The 19,403-nt window shown below is 39.9% G+C and overlaps 2 pseudogenes; both read left to right on the top strand.

Moving 5' to 3' along the window:
- The first annotated feature begins 4,518 nt into the window (after positions 1-4,518).
- Positions 4,519-5,262, top strand: LOC136154420 (ferritin heavy chain pseudogene; annotated as a pseudogene).
- A 13,055-nt stretch (positions 5,263-18,317) lies between these two features.
- On the top strand, positions 18,318-18,866 carry LOC136154419 (ferritin heavy chain pseudogene; annotated as a pseudogene).
- Positions 18,867-19,403: the final 537 nt, after the last annotated feature.

The raw sequence follows: 19,403 nt of genomic DNA, 5'->3' as shown, positions 1-19,403 counted from the left end.
AAGTCTTTAATCAGTTTTGAGTTGGTTTTGGTGTATGGTGTAAAATAGTGGTCCAGTTTCACTGTTTTACATGTGAACATCCTGTTTCCCCAATACAATTTACTGCAGAGGTTGTCTTTTCTCCATTGTATATTCTGGCTCCTCTGTCATAAATTAATTAAATTGAGTTTATTTCTGGGCTCTATTTTGCTCTACTGATCTGTGTGTCTGTTTTTATGCCAATACCATACTGTTCTGGTTAATGTTTCCATACTTTTGTCTCTTCTAGATTGTGATACAGTTGGAATCATACAGTATATATAGCCTTCTTAGATTGGCTCCTTTCACTAAGTAAGATGTATTTATGTCTTCTCCATATCTTTCCATATATTGACACCTCAATTTCTCTTTAGTGCTGATTAGTATTCCACTGTCTGGTTGTATCAAAATTTATGTTTTCTCTACATGCATGGAAGGACACCTTGGGCACTGTGAATAAAGCTGCTACAAACATCTGCATGCAGGTTTTTGTGTTAACGTCCCTGATGACATATGATATGGAGCATCTTTTCATATGCTTGTTTGCCATTTGTATATCTTCTTTGATGAGCTGTTAAGGTCTCTGTCCCATTTTAAAACTACACTGTTTTCTTATTGTTAGGTTTTAAGACTTATTTGTCTATTTTGGGTAACAGTCCTTGGTCATGTGTCTTCTGCAAATATTTTCTCCCAATCTGTGCCTTGTCTTCTCATTCTTTTAATATTGTCTTTCACAGGGCAGAAGTTTTTAATTTTAATAAAATACAGTTCATCAATTACATACCCAAGGTCATCTGAGCTTTCTCCACTGTTATTTTCTAGAAGCTTATAACTTGACATTTTACATTTAGTCTATGATCCATTTTAAATTAAATTTTATAAATGATGTACAGTGTGTGTCATTTCTTTGCATGTGGACGACCAGTTGTTTCAGCACCATTTCTTTAAAATACTATCTTTGCTCCATTGTATTGCATTTTCTTCTTTGTTAAAGGTCACTTGATCATATTTATATGGTTGTATTTCTGGACTCCCTGGTGGTGGTTTAGTATATCCATTTGGGGGTCCTAACACTGCTTGGAGATAAAGTGTGTGTGTTCAGTCATGTCTGACTCTTTGCAACCCCATGGACTGTAGCCCGCCAGGCTCCTCTGTTCATGGAATTCTCTAGGAAAGAATAGTGGAATGGGTTGACATTCCCGTCTCCAAGGTATCTTCCCAACCCAGGGATCCAACCAATGTCTCCTGCATTGCAGGCAGATTCTTTACCTACTCCCTAGTTTGTTCATTGAACTATTTGGCTATTCTTTCACCAATATCATGCTGTCTCAACTACCGTTGATTTACAGTAAGTCTTGAGGTCCAGTAATGTCAGTTTTCCAATTTTACTCTTCTCCTTTAGTAGTGTACTCGCTCTTCTGTTTCATTTTTTCTTTTTGCCTCTGCTTCCCAATTTTAGAATAATTTTAGTGATATCCACAAAATGACTTGCTATGATTTTTACCATCTGCTTTGGTAATAAAATTTTACTGGAACTGACCCATGACCATGTTACCCATAGCCTGTTACTGGGTTTATCCTACAAAGTCAGTAAGAAGGCAAGACAGTGTCCACCAAGACAGCTACTAATCCCTTCCTACTTGATTATGCTCCACTCAAGTGTCCTGAATACAAATTATAACACTTCCTGAATGAAAGAAGTTCTACTTTATATCAATTGATATATTGATATATTTATTGATAAATTTTATCAATTTTCTTTTTTTTCAATTTTCTTTATATCAAATTATATCAATTTACTTTATAACAATTATGCCACCTTGCACAAATAGTATTTATGGTTATTTTAAGCAAGATGCAACCAACCTTTGACTTCTTCTTTCCCAAGTTATTCCTCTTTAATAGTAAAATTAATTGGCAGTGGTATTACAGAGCACAGATAATGCATTTTAGCAATGTGTCCTCCACCTTCCCCTGAGATAATTTCAGTATGATACTTTTTTCACACAACTTCCCAATTTGCATGTGTTCTACCTATTTATTTTCGCCAGAAGTTTGAGTTTCTTAATCTTTATTTTATAGATGAAGAAATTAAAGATCTTAGGTGACTTGTGTGTTGGTCCATCCATTTTCCCTAGAACATTCAAGTTGATGAGGTGGCCCTTAAATTTTTGAACAACTTCCGGATCGTCAACCACCTCTCTGTGAATGTCCCAACTTGCAGATATTTCTGCTTTATGTTCTCAACACAAGGCAGTTTTTGGAGTTTGGATTGTGGTTTTTGTCCCTCATCTCTGATTATCTTTTCTTCCCTTTCCTGTCATGCTTATTCAAAGAAAGGAAGAAGCCATATGAATGCTGTATATAAATGTTGCTGGGTCCTCTTCAGCAATACAAACTCACTGGGAACATAATCCACTTCCAAATTTTACTAGGCAGGTTCTGAACTGATTAATTAGATAGAACATGCTTGGCTCTACTACTTCCAATTATGCATAGGGTCCTTCAGCCTTGAGTCTGGACACATCTAAGAAGGCGATTAGCTGGATACCACAGGAAGAACACATACTGTTGCCCACAACTGCTTCCTAGTCCCCACACCGAGCAGTAGCAAGAGAGGGGTAAATGCTTTTAGATCAGAGCAAGGTGTGTGGAAGCTTCTGTCACAGTTTGGGACAGTAACCACAGGTAAGTAGAAAAACCCGGGAAGAACAAGGAGAATCCAAATCCAGCAGTTCACCAAAAATATGAGTTGATTCTCTCCAATTTCACTAATGACGGGCCAGAATAGTTGTCCCTCCTCTTATCTCCCCGGCTTTCTGAATTCACACAGTTGAATGTTTAAAAAGGAATCTAAAAACCAATCATGAATTAAGAATCACCAAATGTTTGAAGAAAAACTTAAAAAAATAAACTAGAGAGAAGAAATATCAAACTGAACAAATGAAAAACAGAGCCCTTATACTCAAAACAGTACATAAGCTGAAATTCAGAAACATTCTACAAAATAACTGGCTTATGATTCTCAAAAGTGTCAAGGCATGCAAGACAAGGAGAGACTCAAGAATTAGGCCAGACTGAAAGAAGCTTACAGTCATGATAACTAAGTGTAGCATGAGATTCTAGATTGGGTCCTTTTACTGCATAAGGCATTTGGGGAATAACTGGAAAAAAACTTGAATGGCATCTGATTATTCAATGGTAGTAATGCATCAATGTTCATTCCTCAATTTTGCTTGTAGCTACAGGAGAATTTCCATGTTTTCAGAAATTAGACACTAAAGTATTTGGGCTGATGAAACATCAGGTCAGCAACTTATTCTCAAATGATTCACAAACTACAAGTTCTTTGTACTATTCTTGCAACTTTCCTGAAACGTTGAGAATATTTCAAAATAAAAATACATAACAAAAACCTTACTAACACCCAAAGATAAAGCATTAGTAGAGCAAGAACAGAATTTCAGAATAAATACTCAATATCCTGAGGCAGTAAAATATATATATATATTTATATTTCATCCATAAAAATAAACTAGAGATCATGAAAATTAAAACATTAATTGTTGGAATAAAAAGTCCAATAAATAGAATAATAGAATTGGTACTGCTAAATAGCAAATTAGAGAGATGGTAAAGTAATCAAAGCAATCCTTCCCCAAAACAATAGGACCAAGGGAGGACAGAAATCGCAACCAACTAGTAGTTTTTTTTTTTTCCTTAAAAAGAGGAACAGAGAGGGAATTCTCAAAGAAGGTTGAAAATATATGAGAAAATAAAATTATAATAAGGCATATAACAGGAAAATTTCCAGAAATGACTAACACAGGAGTTTGAGCCTTGATTTTTAGAAAACAGAGATTGAGACTCAGCTTAAATGCTGTTAAGATGCTGACTTTGTTAGAATGTGTGAACTCACAGCACTAAGGGTGAGAAAAATGAAACATCAGGCAAGGAAAGATGTGAAGAAATGTAATCCTCAGTGTTGCTCACGCTGGCCACTGCTTCCTAATGAGCCACAAAGACTCAGCAGATCATTCACTGAGCAGGCTTGTCTAGACATTTAGAATCTGAAAGCATTCCTCAGATCACTTGACAGTGTGGAAGAGGGTGGCATTGGTATTTATCTTACAGGCTCTCTCCAGCCCCCCACTTCTCATTGGTCAAGGCACACCCTGAAGGGGCTTCTTCCACACTTGACACGTTATCCAGCCTCTCATCAGACCCTCAGGAGACTAGGTTCTACACACTGTAGTCTGACCATTTCACTTGAATCAGAAAGTGGAGAGGTGAGAGAGACATGGAGTGGAGCTTTTCTGGGTTATTCCCCAGGAGCTGATAGTTGAAATTGTCTTATAGTCACTCCTCAACAGCCATTACGTCACCAGGCAGAAAGAAGGAGGGTCAAGATCTTAGACCCCACCTGCCCACTGATCCCGCCCACCCACGTGACCTCTTCCTCAACCAATCTCAAGCCCAGGCACTGGCCCCGCCCAACGGATGCCATTACCCCTCGATCCCAGAGCCCGCAACTCGCCACCTGCCATCTGGCCCGGAGCCCGCCTCCGGCCACTCATATCATCCACCATGGGAAGGCTCCGAGGAGGCCGCTGGCGCTCGCGCCCCCACCGATGCCAGCCCCGCACACCAGCCGACCGAGTCGCCATTCCCTGGGTCATGGAGTGGCCCGACATGCTGCCCACACCGCCCTCACAGGTGCGTCAGAACTACCGCCCTGAGTGTGAGGCCGCGGTCAACAGCCACGCCGCCCTGGAGCTCCACGCCTCCTTCCAGTGCCTGGCTGTGGCCTTCTACCTCGACCGTGATGACGTGGCCCTGAAGCACATCCACCACTTCTTCCTGCTCCGTGCCCACGAGCACAGCAAGACAGCCGAGAGCCTGATGTTCCTGCAGAACCGGCGTGGGGGCCGCGTCTGCTTCCTCGACATCAGAAAGCCCGAGAGCCAAGAGTGGGAGAGCGGACGCCAGGCCATGCAAGACACCCTGCACCTGGAGAAGTGCGTCAACCAGAGCCTGCTCAACCTGCACCAGCTGGCCATTGAGAGCTGCGACGCCCACCTGTACCACTTCCTAGAGACCGGCTACCTGGACCAGCAGGTCAAGCTCATCAAGGAGCTGGAGGACCATGTCAGCAACCTGAGCAACGCGGGGTCCCCGGAAGGTGCCCTGGCAGAGTACATCTTTGAGAAGCTCACCCTGGGTGATGGCGACAAGGAGGACTGAGCCTGGACTGGACTTTCCCCTGAGTCCTGGGTGAGTGCCCACGGTCACCCTGCCTGCCATGAAGTCTGCAGTATTTTCCTTGCAGAAAAACTTAAGTTTTTTTCTTGCAGTTTTGGCAGTTCTTCACATAAAGTTATTGGTTCTTCAAATAAAGTTAGCAATTGATGCATAAATAAACGTCTCTCATTTGTATGTGCAAATCTCTCACTTTTAAACTTTAAAACAGGTATACAAGAGTCTCTCCAGCTACCCAGGCCCCGTCCAGGTGCAGCTTAGGATCTGCACCAATGGAGAGGGAAGGTGTTCCATGGGACCATGGAAAACACAAAATCATTCCTCCCCTAGTAAAACAGTGTCGGGTGGAGGGTGGTCTGGGACCCTGGTGAGTTTTGGATGCCTGGGCAAAGTTAAAGTATAAAAACATGGCCTGAAAATCATGATTGGAGTTGATCTGGGGAAAGAGTGAAGGGGATGGGGTTGGGCAGGGGTTGATATGAAGGGGGTTTTCACTTTATGTGAAATGTTAATGCTTAATTCTGGGTAGCAACATGGGGGGGGGGGGGAGGGTCCAGAAGTCAGCTTGGCAAAATCCCTCTTTGACAAGCTCAAAGTGAAGAGAAGCCCTGGTGAATGGAGGCTAGAATTATCTGGCTTCAGAAGGGATAAATTGCCTATTTTCTGCCCTGTTGCCATCTCATTTCCTTGAGCTATGTAATCAATATTACATAGGTGATTTCATTTAGGCAATATTCCTGTAGGATGAATGGCATTATCCCTGTTTTATTTTTTTTTTTTAATGATAGGTTTATAAGTGGTGTTTGTATGTTTCTTTCAGGTGCTCAGATCCTGCGTCCATGTTCTCTGTTGTTTCCAGCCCTGAATGACATATTTCATACTTGGTGCTCATTAAACACACAGGTCTCTTAATCCCCACCTGGCACGCTTTACTTTTAAGTCAAAATTAGGCTTCCTGAAAGAGTTATCTGTACTTTTTTTCCTTCCCTGGAAGAGTGAATTTCTTTGTGTTAAGTTTTAGAAGTAGTAATACACCCATAAGATTCAGAAATCGAAGTATATAAAAACATTTATTGTGAATTATTCATTCTGTCACTGTTCCCAGGCTCCCAATCTTCTCTATCCAATGGATGTTTCTATGGAGAGACAGGTCCTTGGGGTTTCTTACTTTGATAGTGACGCTGAAATCACCCAATTCAATGACTTTAATATATTTACAGACCTGTATAACCATCATCACAACCAATTTTAGAATATTTTCATCACAACCCAAATACCTCATGCGCATTTACAGTATCTCTGTAATACCATCCCCAGACAGACCCTGGTAAACACTGGTCTAGTTTTAGTCTCTACACATCTGCCTTTTCAAGACATTTACTATAAATGGAAACATACAATATGCATTCTTTTCTGTTGGATTTCTTTCATTGGGCATAGTGTTTTTAAGGTTTACCTGTGTTATATATTGCTACTTCATTCTTTTTTATTGCTGAATAATATTCTACTCCATAGATATGCTACTTCTGTTCATTCACCAGTTAGAAGACATTTGACTTGTTTTACTTATAGGCTTTAGGGAATATTGCTACTGTGAACATTCATATACAAATTAAAAAGATTGTTTTAACTTCTCTTGGCAAGACACTTTAGGACTGACATTGCAATGGCATACAGTAAACGTATATTTAACTTCATGAGAAACTGTCAATCTAAATAAAAATAAGAGTAAACAAGTGGGACCTAGTTTAAAATTAAAAGCTTTTGCACAGCAAAGGAAACTATAAACAAGGTGAAAAGGCAACCCTCAGAATGGGAGAAAATAATAGCCAATAAGGATTAATTTCCAAAATATACAAGCAGCTCATACAACTCAATACCAGAAAAACAAACAACGCAAACAAAAAAACGGGAAAAATACCTAAACAGACATTTATCCGAAGAAGACACACAGATGGCTAACAAAACACATGAAAAGATGTTCAACATTGCTCATTATTAGAGAAATGCAAATCAAAACTACAATGATGTATCACCGCACACAGGTCAGAATGGCCATCATCAAAATGTCTGCAAACAATAAATGCTGGAGAGGGTGTGGAGAAAAGGGAACCCTCTTGCACTACTGGTGGGAATGCAAATTGATACAGCCACTATGGAAAATGGTATCAAGATTTCTTTAAAAACTAGGAATAAAATCACCATAATACCCACGCTTAGGCATATACCTAAGGAAAGAAAGTGAAGTGAAGTCTCTCAGTCGTGTCTGACTCCTTGCAACCCCATGGACAGAGGAGCTTGGCAGACTACAGTCCATGGGATTTTCCAGGCAAGAATATTGGAGGGGTTCCCATTTTCTTCAGCAGGGGATCTTCCTGAACCAGGGATCAAACCCAGGTCTCCCATATTGCAGGCATACTCTTTACCATCTGAGCCACTATGGAATTCTGACTGTGAGGAAACAAAAATTGAAAAAGACACATATATCCCATTGTTCATTGCAGCCCTATTTACAATAGCTAGAACATGGAAACAACCTAGATGTCCACTGACAGATGATTGTATACAGAAGTTCTGGTACATATACACCATGCTATATTACTCAGCCATAAAAAGGAACACATTTGAGTCAGTTCTAATGAGGTGGATGAACCTAGAGACTATTATACAGAGTGAAGTCAGAAAGAGAAAGATAAATATCGCATACTAACACATATATGGAATCTAGAAAGATGGTACCGAACAATTTATGCAGGCCAATGGAGAAGCAGACATAAAGAATACACTGATGGACACAGGGAGAGGGGAGGAGAGGGTGAGATGTATGGAGAGAATAACATTGAAACTTACATTACCCAATGTAAAACAGATAACCAATGGGAATTTGCTGTATGTCTCAGGGAATGCAAACAGGGCCTCTGGATCATTCAAGAGGGGTGGGTGGGGAGGGAGGTTCAAGAAGGAGGGGACATAGGTATTCTTAGGACTGATTCATGTTGAGGTCTGACAGAAAACAACAAAATTCTGGAAAGCAATTATCCTTCAATTAAAAAATAAATTTAAAAGAAAGAAATTGCCATTCTGTTTTCCAAAGTGTCCGCATAATTTCTCATTTCCATTAGCAATGTGTGAAGGTCCAATTTCTGTAATATTTTGGCAATACACAAAACTGCTTGTTTACTTTACATCATAGCCATTCTACTAGGTGTTAAGTAGAATCTTATTGTGATTTTAAAACAATTTCTCTAATTACTAATGGAGCTGAGTATATCTTTATTTATAGATAGTAACAAGAACCCATATGAAGAAATAAAGAATATTGTTAAAAGTAACTACATAAATAAATATAAAAGTCACTATTATTCTATATTTCACTGAGAACTCCTCTTTTATTCTCTAGGATATTTAAAAAGTCATAAATATTTGTCATAAATGTATACTAATGGAAACTATATATATATTTAAGATATAATTTCTGACAACATAAAGGGGGAATATGCAGCTGTGTAGTGGCATGTTTTGTACACTTGAACCTAATTTACTACTAATTCAAAATACATTGCTCTACACTGAAGATATTGAATGCAATCTGCAAGGCAATCATTTAAAAAGTAAATATAAACAGAAAATTAATGAGAGGGAATCAGAATGGTTCACTACAAAAAATCAAACTGCACTGGGATGACCCAGAGGGATGTGATGGGGAGGGAGGTGGGAGAGGGGTTCAGGATGGGGAACACAGGTACACCCATGGCTGATTCATGTCAATGTATGGCTAAAACCACTACAATATTGTAAAGTAAAAAAAAAAAAAAAAAATATATATATATATATATATATATATATATATATATATTCTAAAGTAATTAGCCTCCAATTAAAATAAATAAAATTTATTTATTTATTTTACTTTACAACATTGTATTGGTTTTGCCATACATTGGTTTGAATCCGTCATGGGTATACATGTGTTCCCCATCCCGATCCCCCCTCCCACCTCCCTCCCCATCCCATCCCTCTGGGTCATCCCAGTGCACCAGCCCCGAGCATCCTGTATCATGCATCGAACCTGAATAAATTAAAATTTAAAATAAAAAAATAAAAAAAATAAAGAAGAATACTAATTCTTCCTAAATTCTTCCAAAAAATAAAAGGAACACTTCTTAACTTATTCTATAAGACCAGTATTAACTGATACCAAAGTCAGATACTGACATCAAAAGAAAAGTATAGAACAATATGAGTACAGATATAAAACACCCTCAACAGAGTACTAGGAAACTGAATACAGTGGGATATTAAAAGTATTATATATTGTGGCCAAGTAGAATTTTCCCTAGGAATGCCAGGTTGGTTCCATCCACAAAAATCAATTAATCTTATTAACAGAATGATTATGAGAAAAAGCACACAATCAGTTCAACAGACAGAAAAAAAATATTTGGTAAAATCGAACACCATTTCATCATTAAAACACTCCACAAGCTATAAAGAAAAGGGAACTTTCTCAATATGATAAAGGGAAGTTTTGAAAAAGTCAAAACTAACACCATACTCAAAGGTGAAACAACAAAAGCTTCCCCTTTAAGGTCAGGAAAAAGAAAAGGATGCCAGCTTTCTATTTCCATTCATCCAGAAATTCGAGCCTTAGCATTTAGGCAAGGAGAAAAAGACATTCTAGTAGAAATGGAAGGAGTAAAACTATTCACGGTGACACAGATGACACAACCTTATATAAAGATAATCCCAAAGGAAAAAAATTTAGGAGTAATAAATTCAGGAAAATTGCAGAGCACAGCTTCAACACACAAAAATAAATTGTTTCAATGAATAATCTGAAAATGAAATTAAGAAAACAACTCCACTAAGAGCATCAGAAAGAAGAAAATACTTAAGACTAAGTTTAACCAAGAAGATGCAAGAATTTTACTGTCAAATCTACAAACAATGCTAAAATCATTTAAACTAGATCAATATGAGTGAGAAGACATCTTTTGTTCATTTACGGGAATATTTAATATTGTAAATATGGTAAAGTCCCCCAAAGATTTCACAGATTCAATGCAATTTCTCTCAAAATCCCAATAAAAATGTATTATAATGAATTTTGGAATATTTTCACTGTCCCCCAAATAAACCTTATTCCACTCAGCTAGCATTTCCCAAGGCTATTGGGAAAAGGCTTCTGCCTTATTTTTGCAGGAATGAACATGCTGATCTTAAATACATACAAGTGAAAAGAAAAAAGGTGATCTAATAGACAATTAAAATTAAAAACTAAAAGACAAACTGCAAATGGGAAAAACATTACAATATGTATCTATGACAAAGGACTTACATAATGTTTAATTTTATTTGTCAACTTGAATGGACCAAAGGATGCCCAGATATTTGGGCAAATAGTATTATGAGTGTGTCCCTGAGGGTGTTTCTGGATAAGATTAACCCTTGAATCAGCAGAATAAATAAAGAAAGCAGACTGACTTCCCTAATGGTGGTGAGCCTCATTCAATCAATTGAAGGTCTGACTAAAACAAAACGGCTGACCCTTCTTTAAATGAGGGGGGATTTTTCTTTCTTTTGGACTTGAACTGAAACATTAGCTCCTACTGGGTACTGAGGTTGCTGACCCTTAGACTAGAACTGAGGCCTTTGGACTTGAACTATACCATCAACTCTCCTAGGTCTCCAGCTTGACATTGCACATCGTGGGACTTGTCTTTCTCAATATAATTTCATGCCTTTTTCTCAGCACACTTTAGAGCCTTTCTTTGAAAAAATGAATTTACTGTGGTATGATTCATATACCATATAATTCACCCTCTGAATTTATATCCAAGAAATTTTAGTATGTCCACAGTTATACATTTATCATAAATTTTAGAATATTTTCACTGTCCCCCAAATAAATTTCACTCTGCTTAGCTAGCATTTCCCAATATCCCTACCTGCCCAATCTTAGACAATTACTAATTTGCTTTCTGTGTATTATAGATTTGTCTGTTCTATACATTTCATATGAGTGGAACTGTACAACATGTGTTCCGTTTTGGCATCTTTCACTTAGCATGTTTGCAAGGTCCATTCATGTTGCAGAGCACATTATTACTTTATTCTTTTTATTAATGAATAATATTCTGTTAGATGGTTACATCATATTTTCTATATCCATTCATCATTTGATGGGCATTTGGATTGCTTCCACTTTAAATAATCTCCTAGGGCTGTGGTAACAAATTGCCTTGAACTGATGACCGCGTCCCCTACCCCCGCCATAAAACAAAAACAACATACTTATTCTCTTAGAGGTCTGGAGGCCAGAAACACCAAAGTATGTTCATTCAGCCCAAATCAAGGTGTCAGCTACGATATATATCCTCCGGAGGATCCAGGGGAGAATCGTCCTTTCTTCTTCCACTTTCTGTGTGCTGCTAGCTTTCCTTGGCTTCTGCCTGCATCCCTCCAGTCTTTAAGGCCATCATCTTCAAATCTTTGTTCCATCTGCCCATTACATTTTCCTCTCTGAGTGTGAAATCTCTATCTCCCTCTTAAATGGTTGTGTCTGACTGCATTTAGAGCCCACCTAGATAATCCAGCATAATATTCCTATCTCAAGATCTTAAAAGTAACCACATCTAAAGACAGTCTTAGTTTTGCCATATAAAATTACATTCATGGGTTTCAGAGATTCGTATGTAAATATTTTTTGGTAGTGTATTTTTCAGCTTACCATAGTCTTTCTTCCCTCTGGCCCCAAAGATTCACATCTACCCCACATGCAAAATACGTTCGTCCATCCCAACATCCCACTGAATCTTAATCCTTTACATTGTAAACTCGTCCAAAATTTCATATAAATATAATGAGTTTAGAAGTCCAAAATCTAATTATCAGCATTATCTAAATCAGAGAGTGAGACTCTGCGTATGATCCATCTTAGGACAACATACTTGTCCATCTCTATACCTATAAACCTAGAAAACAAGTCATTGTTGTCTAGCCGTGCCTGACTCTTTTGCGACCCCATGGACTGTAGCCTACCAGGCTCCTCTGTCCATGGGATTTCCCCAGCAAAAATGCTGGAGTGGGTTACAATTTCCTTCTCCAGGGGATCTTCCCAGACCAGGGATCAAACCTGTGTCTCCTATATTGGCAGGTAGATTCTTTACCATTACGCCACCAGGGAAGCCTGGAAAACAAGTTACATCTTTTCAAAAAAAAAAAAAAGGCTGGAACAAATCAAGTTTAAGAGCTTTAGCCATTCCTATTCCAAAATGGAAAAAAAAAAAAACAGAAGAACAAAAAGGTCACTGATTCCAAGTGATTTCAAAGCCCAGTATGGATATTTCATTAGGCTGCCAGGCCTAGGAGGAATTTTTTGTGGGTCAAGTTTTCCCCTTCTGTGCTGAAGGCTCCAGGCTCTGAGCCCAAGATTCTTCTCTTAAAGCTATTCTTCACTTTTCTTAAAGGGTAGCATATGTTTGTATCTGAGGAGTTGTATTAGCTTGGTTCCTGCATATAGGATTTGGAAACCTTGTGACATACCTTTGGTTCATCTTCTCTCTGTTGCATAGGAACAGCCTTGGCTTTCTCTCCACATGCTTTTGTAACAGTGAATCTCCTAATTTTAGCACCTTTTCCATTTTGGAAAAGTAAGAATACTTCCAGTTTTGTACTTTACCACTAGGCCTATTGATCCATTTTGAGTTATTTGTCACTATAGTACTTCTTTCTCAAGTCATACCAAATACAAAAAATGCAAAGTCATTCTCTATAAAATTCACAAGGAAACTATTGAACATCAAATCATAAACAATTCAAAACTATAAACTCAATAAATTACAAATGTCAAGCAATTTTCATGAAGTGATTTAACACAATTACATATGTCTTCCTTTCTTCCTGCAAACAAATTTATTACATCAATCTCAATATTTATCTAGAACCGTGTCTCATTCTACAGAAATGGCCACTGAGTTAGACTATATTTTTTGTGACTTGGTAGGCCTTAAATCTTGTGGAATAATTTTTCAATTTGAGAACAAATTCTCCAGTGGCAACTGGTATTGACACAGCTATATATAAACTGAGAGTCAGATAAGGATTTGGAACTGTGTGCAGTATATTAAGCTGCATGATGATGTCCCATCTGTGATTCTTTACTATGTTCATCAGTTTCAATTGTAAATTTTCATTTGGTTGTAGTAATTCATTTCTACAGTTTTTCAAAGTATACATGTTATCTGAAACAGAGGTTAGCAAATAATGGCTTACAACCTGAATCTGAGCCACCATCTGTTTATGTACAGCCCACAAGCTGAAGATGAATTTTGTATTTTTAAATGATTGGAAAATGCTAAAAGAACAGTAATGGATGACACGTAAAAACTTTTCTAAAATTCAAATTTCAACAGCCCTAAATACAATTTTATTGGAAAACAGTCATGCTCATTTGATGACACCCTGTCATTGGGGTGATTTTGCACCTGGCTGTTTTTACTAAAGTGGCAGAGTTTTCCTAAGTTCACTTGCCTTATCAGTCTTATAGTTGAAACTGACGCACTAAAAAATAGACATGCCAGGCGGGAAAATCCTCAACTTCTAAGGGTCAGACATCTGATTTCGTAAGAGCTCACTACCAACTGAAAACTTCATTTAAACTCACACAGCTATGGTCAATTTATCTACCACAAAGGAGGCAAGAATATATAATATAGAAAAGACAGTATCTTCAATATGCGGTTCCAAGGGAAACTAGACAGCTACATATAAAAGAATTACATTAAAACATTCTCTAATATCATACACAAAAACTCAAAATGGATCAAAGACCTAAATGTAAGACTGGACACTATATAACTCTTCCAGGAAAATATAGCAGAACACTCTATGACATAACTCACAGTAATATCTTTTTTGATCCACTATCTAGAATAATAAAAATCAAAATAAACAAATAGAACCTAATTAAAATTATAAGCTTCTGCAGGGATATAAAAAATTTTTTAAAAGGCAGCACACAGAATGGGGGAAAATGTTTTCAAATGAAGTGAGCAACAAGAGACTAATCTCCAAAATATACAAACAGCTGATGCAGCCATATGTCAAAAAAGCAATCAAACAATGAGCAGAAGATCTAAATTGACATTTCTTCAAAGAAGACATAGAGATGGCCAAAAATCCAAAAGCACATGAAAAGATTCTCGACATCACTACATATCAGGTAAATGCAAATCAAAACTACAAGCGGGTAGTTTTGACCATTTTGACCTTATACTGGTCAGAATGGCCATCAACAAAATGTATACAAACAATAAATGCTGGAGAGGATATACAGAGAAGGGAAACCTCCTACACTGTTGGTGGGAATATAAATGGTATAGCCACTATGGAGAACAGTATGGAGGTTCCTTAAAAACTTAAGATAGGAACTACGATATGATCCAGCAATCCCACTCCTGAGCATGCGCTGGAGAAAGCCATAAACTGAAAGGACACATGCACCTCATTGTTCACTGCAGCAGGACATGGAAGTAACCTAATAGCCATGACATGGAAGCAACCTAAATATTCATCAACAGAAGAATGGATAAAGAAAATGTGGTACATACATAAAATGAAATATTGTTGGTGCCATTGTTGTTTAGTTGCTAACTCATGTAAGACTCTTTGTGACCCCATGGAATGTAGCCTGCCAAGCCCCTCTGTCCATGGGATTTCCCAGTCACGAATCCTGGAGTGGGTTGCCATTTCCTTGTTCAGGGGATCTTCTCCACCCAGGGATCAAATCCGTGTCTCCTGCATTGGCTGGCTGATTCTTTAAGGCTGAGCCAACAGGGAAGCCCACACTGAAATATTACTCAGTCAGAAAAAAAAAACCAAAAAGAACAAAACAATGCCATTTGCAGCAACGAAGATGAACCTACAGATTATTATACTAAAGTCAGAGAAAGATAAATGTCATATGTTATCATTCATATGTAGAATCTTACTTTTTCTTAACAAAGGTACAAATAAACTTATTATCAAAACAGAAAGAGACTTACATATATAAAAACAAACTTATGGTTACCAAAAGGGAAATGTGGGGGAGAGGGATAACAGGAGATTGGGATGAACATACATACACTATATTCTACATAAGATAGATAACCAACAAGGCTCCACTGTAAAGTACAGGGAACTCTACTCAAAACTCTATGATAACCTATATGAGAAAATAATCTAAAAAAGAGTGGATACATGTATGTGTATAAATAAATCATTTTGCTCATCACCTGCAACAAAACATTATAAATCAACTATATTTCAATAAAATTTAAAAAACTAAAAACTGTATTTAAAAACTCTAAAATTGTATCTCCGGTTGGAGATTGCTTCTCTTTCATGTTGTCTCCCTTTTATCAGAGATCCCAATAGGCAAATGGAGAAGGCAATGACAACCTACTCCAGTACTCCTGCCTGAAAATCCCATGGACAGAGGAGCCTGGTAGGCTGCAGTCCATGGGGTCACTAAGAGTCAGCCACGACTGAGCGACTTCACTTTCACTTTTCACTTTCATGCATTGAAGAAGGAAATGGCAATCCACTCCAGTGTTCTTGCCTGGAGAATCCCCAGGGATGGGGGAGCCGTCTATGGGGCTGCCGTCTATGGGTTCGCACACAGTCGGACACAATTGAAGCAACTTAGCAGCAGCAACAGCAATAGGCAAAAATCATCACTTACCAAGATGTGTTGTTGTTTAGTCACTAAGTTATGTCCAACTCTTTGTGACCCCATGGACTGTAGCCTGCCAGGCTCCTCTATCCACGGGATTTCCCAGGTAAGAATACTGGAGCAGGTGGCTATTTCCTTCTCCAGGGGATACTCCCAACCCAGGGATCGAACCTGCTTATTTCCTGTATCTCCTGCATTGACAGGCAGGTTTTTTTTTTGTTGTTTTTTTTTTTTTACTGGTAAGCCCCAAGGGAAGCCTATGAAGATTTGGTTTTCAATATTCAAACAGTTTAAATTCCCATCAGCCCAGCAATGGCAAAGAGCAAGGAAAGTGTGTTCCACAAACACTCCCCCCACCCCAGGTTTCCATTATAACATTTGTATAATTAGAAGGATATAATATTTTATATCCATGTCATCATACACCCAGAAGCAATTAGCCACAAAGTACAAACTCATTTTTTTATTATTTTTTCTTTTTCCTCCGCAGAAATTATTCACTCAAACCCAACAAGAAATTCAAAAGGTATGGGTTTAACATTACAGATCCTAGGACTTCCCTGGTGGTCCACTGGTTAAGACTCCAAGCTCCAAGTGCAGGCGGCCAGGGTTCGACTCTTGCTCAGGGAACTATATCCCACATGCTGCAACCAGGAAGTGTTTGCATGTCACTAGATATCCTGCGCGGCACAACCAAAATCTAAGATCCCACATGCTGCAACTAAGACTTCGTACAGGTAGACACATAGATAGTTGGATGGATGGACAGGTGGATAGATCAATCAATCAACATTAACACTACAGATCCTGGAGATATAGTCTGGAATATGACATAGGAGGGCAATGCAGTTGCCATAAGAGCTAAGTCAAAGAAATGGTTGGAGTGTCCCCTCCAACCTTTCTCCCCTCTGATTTTTCTAAAGTTTTGATTCACTCCTAAGAATTGAATGTAACCATTTTCCTGGCATTTGGAAGAGAGAACAATGTAAACATTTAACATTCTTGGCCCACTCAAGCTTACCTTTGGAAATATGGGAGCCCTATTTTCTGCATCCTGGAGGCAATACAAAAACCAAAAGCTTTTTGGACATTTTTCCTCAGTTAGCCTGCATGGTTAAAAGCCGTCAGGGGAAGCAGCAAGCAAACTCTCCTGGTGTTGGATCTAGCAGTATCAAATTCCATAGTTACCTCTCACCCCTCACTACAGACAGCAGCCCAGCTGCTGATCCATACTGTGGATGTCTCCATAGCCACTTAGGTAACAAAGGGCGACAGTGAGTGCCCTTAGCCTACCTGAATTCTCCATGCCACGTATTCCCCAAAGGAGAAGGTCACTGAGTAACTGATACACTCTCCCCTCCAATACAAATGAGAAATGGACATCCCAGCTCTAGAGTTGATCCATGCTAATTAGCCAGGCAAATCAAATGAACCTTTTTTTCCTAAGTTTAAATGAAGAAAGATATGCAAGTAAAAGCGAAGATCATGATGAATAAAACGAACTATTTCTGGAGGAAAACCCCCAGATATATAAAATTGAAGAGAATACCAGTAAACCTTCAAATAAGGAAACATACTATAGAAGGATACAATCAGAGCAGGTCTCCCCAACACCCTATTGGGAACATCTCCACACAGCAGAAAGTTGAGTGTTGGGCACATAAAGCTTCACCTGCATTGACACTCGCTCCTGATCATTCATATTATCACCTGGGTGCTACCTCCTGTCACATTAGCAGTGGTATTAGATTCTTATAGGAGAACAGACCCTACTATGAACTGTGCACCTGAGGGATCGAGGTTGTGCTCTCCTTAGGAAAAACATCCTGAAAACATACTCTCCCTCCAACGGAAAAATTGTCCTCCAGGAAACCAGTCCCAAGTGTCAAAAATGTTGGAGGATGCTGAATTAGAGAATAAGAAAAAGTTCTTTCAAATTATTATTAATGCAAAATTTAAAACTCAATAGGTGTCAGGTGCTCAGGTCAAATCATTCCTGCCTCACCCAGGCTTTGATGGAACTTGGACTCAGAGTTCTGGCCCCGCCCACAGGCCCCGCCCACCTGGTGACCTCTTCCTTAAGGGACCCAAAGCGCAGGCGCTCACCCTGCACAGACGCCACTTCCTGTCCATCCCAGAGCCCACACCCAGCCACCTGCCCCCGTGGCCCAGAGCCCGCCTCTGGCCGCCGTCATGGGTCACCGTGAGAAGACTCCGAGGAGGCGGCCAGCACCCCCGCACCCGCTGCTGCCCCCGTCGCTGCTGCCCCCGCCGCACCTCCCTCATCCGAGACGCCTTCTGGATGGTCTGGCCGCTGCCCGCCATGTTGCCCGCAGCGGCCTCGCAGGTGCGCTACCACTACCGCCCCGAGTGCGAGGACGCGGTCAACAGCCGCGCCGCCCTGGAGCTCCACGCCTCCTTCCAGTGCCTGGCCAGGCCCTGCTCCCTGCACCACCACCACGACGTAGCCTTGCAGCGCTTCTCCCGCTTCTTCGTGCTCCGCTCCCAGGAGCACGAGACGATCGAGAGCCTGATGTTCCTGCAGAACCAGCGTGGGGGCCGCGTCTCCTTCCTGGACATCAGGATGCCCGAGAGCCAAGAGTGGGAGCACAGCCTCCAGGCCACGCAGGACGCCCTGCACCTCGAGAAGAGCGTCAGCCAGAGCCTGCTCGACCTGCACCAGCTGGCCACCAACAGCAGCGACGCCGACCCGTGCCACGTCCTGGAGATGCGCCACCTGGACCAGCAGCTTGAGTTCATGAAGAAGCTGGGGGACCATCTCACCAACGTGTGCAACATGGGGGCGCCGGAAGGCAGCCTGGCAGAGTACGCCTTTGACAAGCTCACCCTGGGTGCTGGTGACAAGGACTGAGCCTGGACTGGACTTTCCCCTGAGTTCCGGGTGATTACCCAAGGTCACCCTGCCTGCCATGCAGACCACAGTGTTGCCCTTGCAGAAAAAGTTCACCTAAATTTTTTTTCTTGCAGTTTTACCAGTTCTTCACATAAAGTTATTGGGTTCCTAAATTAATAAAGGTCTCTCTGTTGGATTCTTGTGTGCAACTCTCTCATCTTTTGAACTTTACAACAGGTATCCAGGAGTCTCTCTCAGCTACCCGGGTCTGGTCCATATACAGCTCAGGATCTATGCAGAGGGATGGAGAAGTCCTGGAAAACACAGGACTCCCATGAACAAAGTCGGTGGAGAGGGTGGGGTGGGCCATCTAAGGCCCTAGTCTATGTGGATACATGGTAAAATGATATACATATATATATAAACTGGTACAGCATTCAAAATACTGGTTGTCTTTTAGGGAGAAGTGAAGAATGAGATTGGACAGGGAGTAAAATAAGGGAGTTTTCAACCTTACCCGGAAACTTTTAGTTCAATAGATTATGCAAATGTTAA

Source organism: Muntiacus reevesi, chromosome X (assembly GCF_963930625.1).
Source record: "Muntiacus reevesi chromosome X, mMunRee1.1, whole genome shotgun sequence".
NCBI classification, from domain to species: Eukaryota; Metazoa; Chordata; class Mammalia; order Artiodactyla; family Cervidae; genus Muntiacus; species Muntiacus reevesi.
This window is presented reverse-complemented; position numbering and strand designations above follow the sequence as displayed.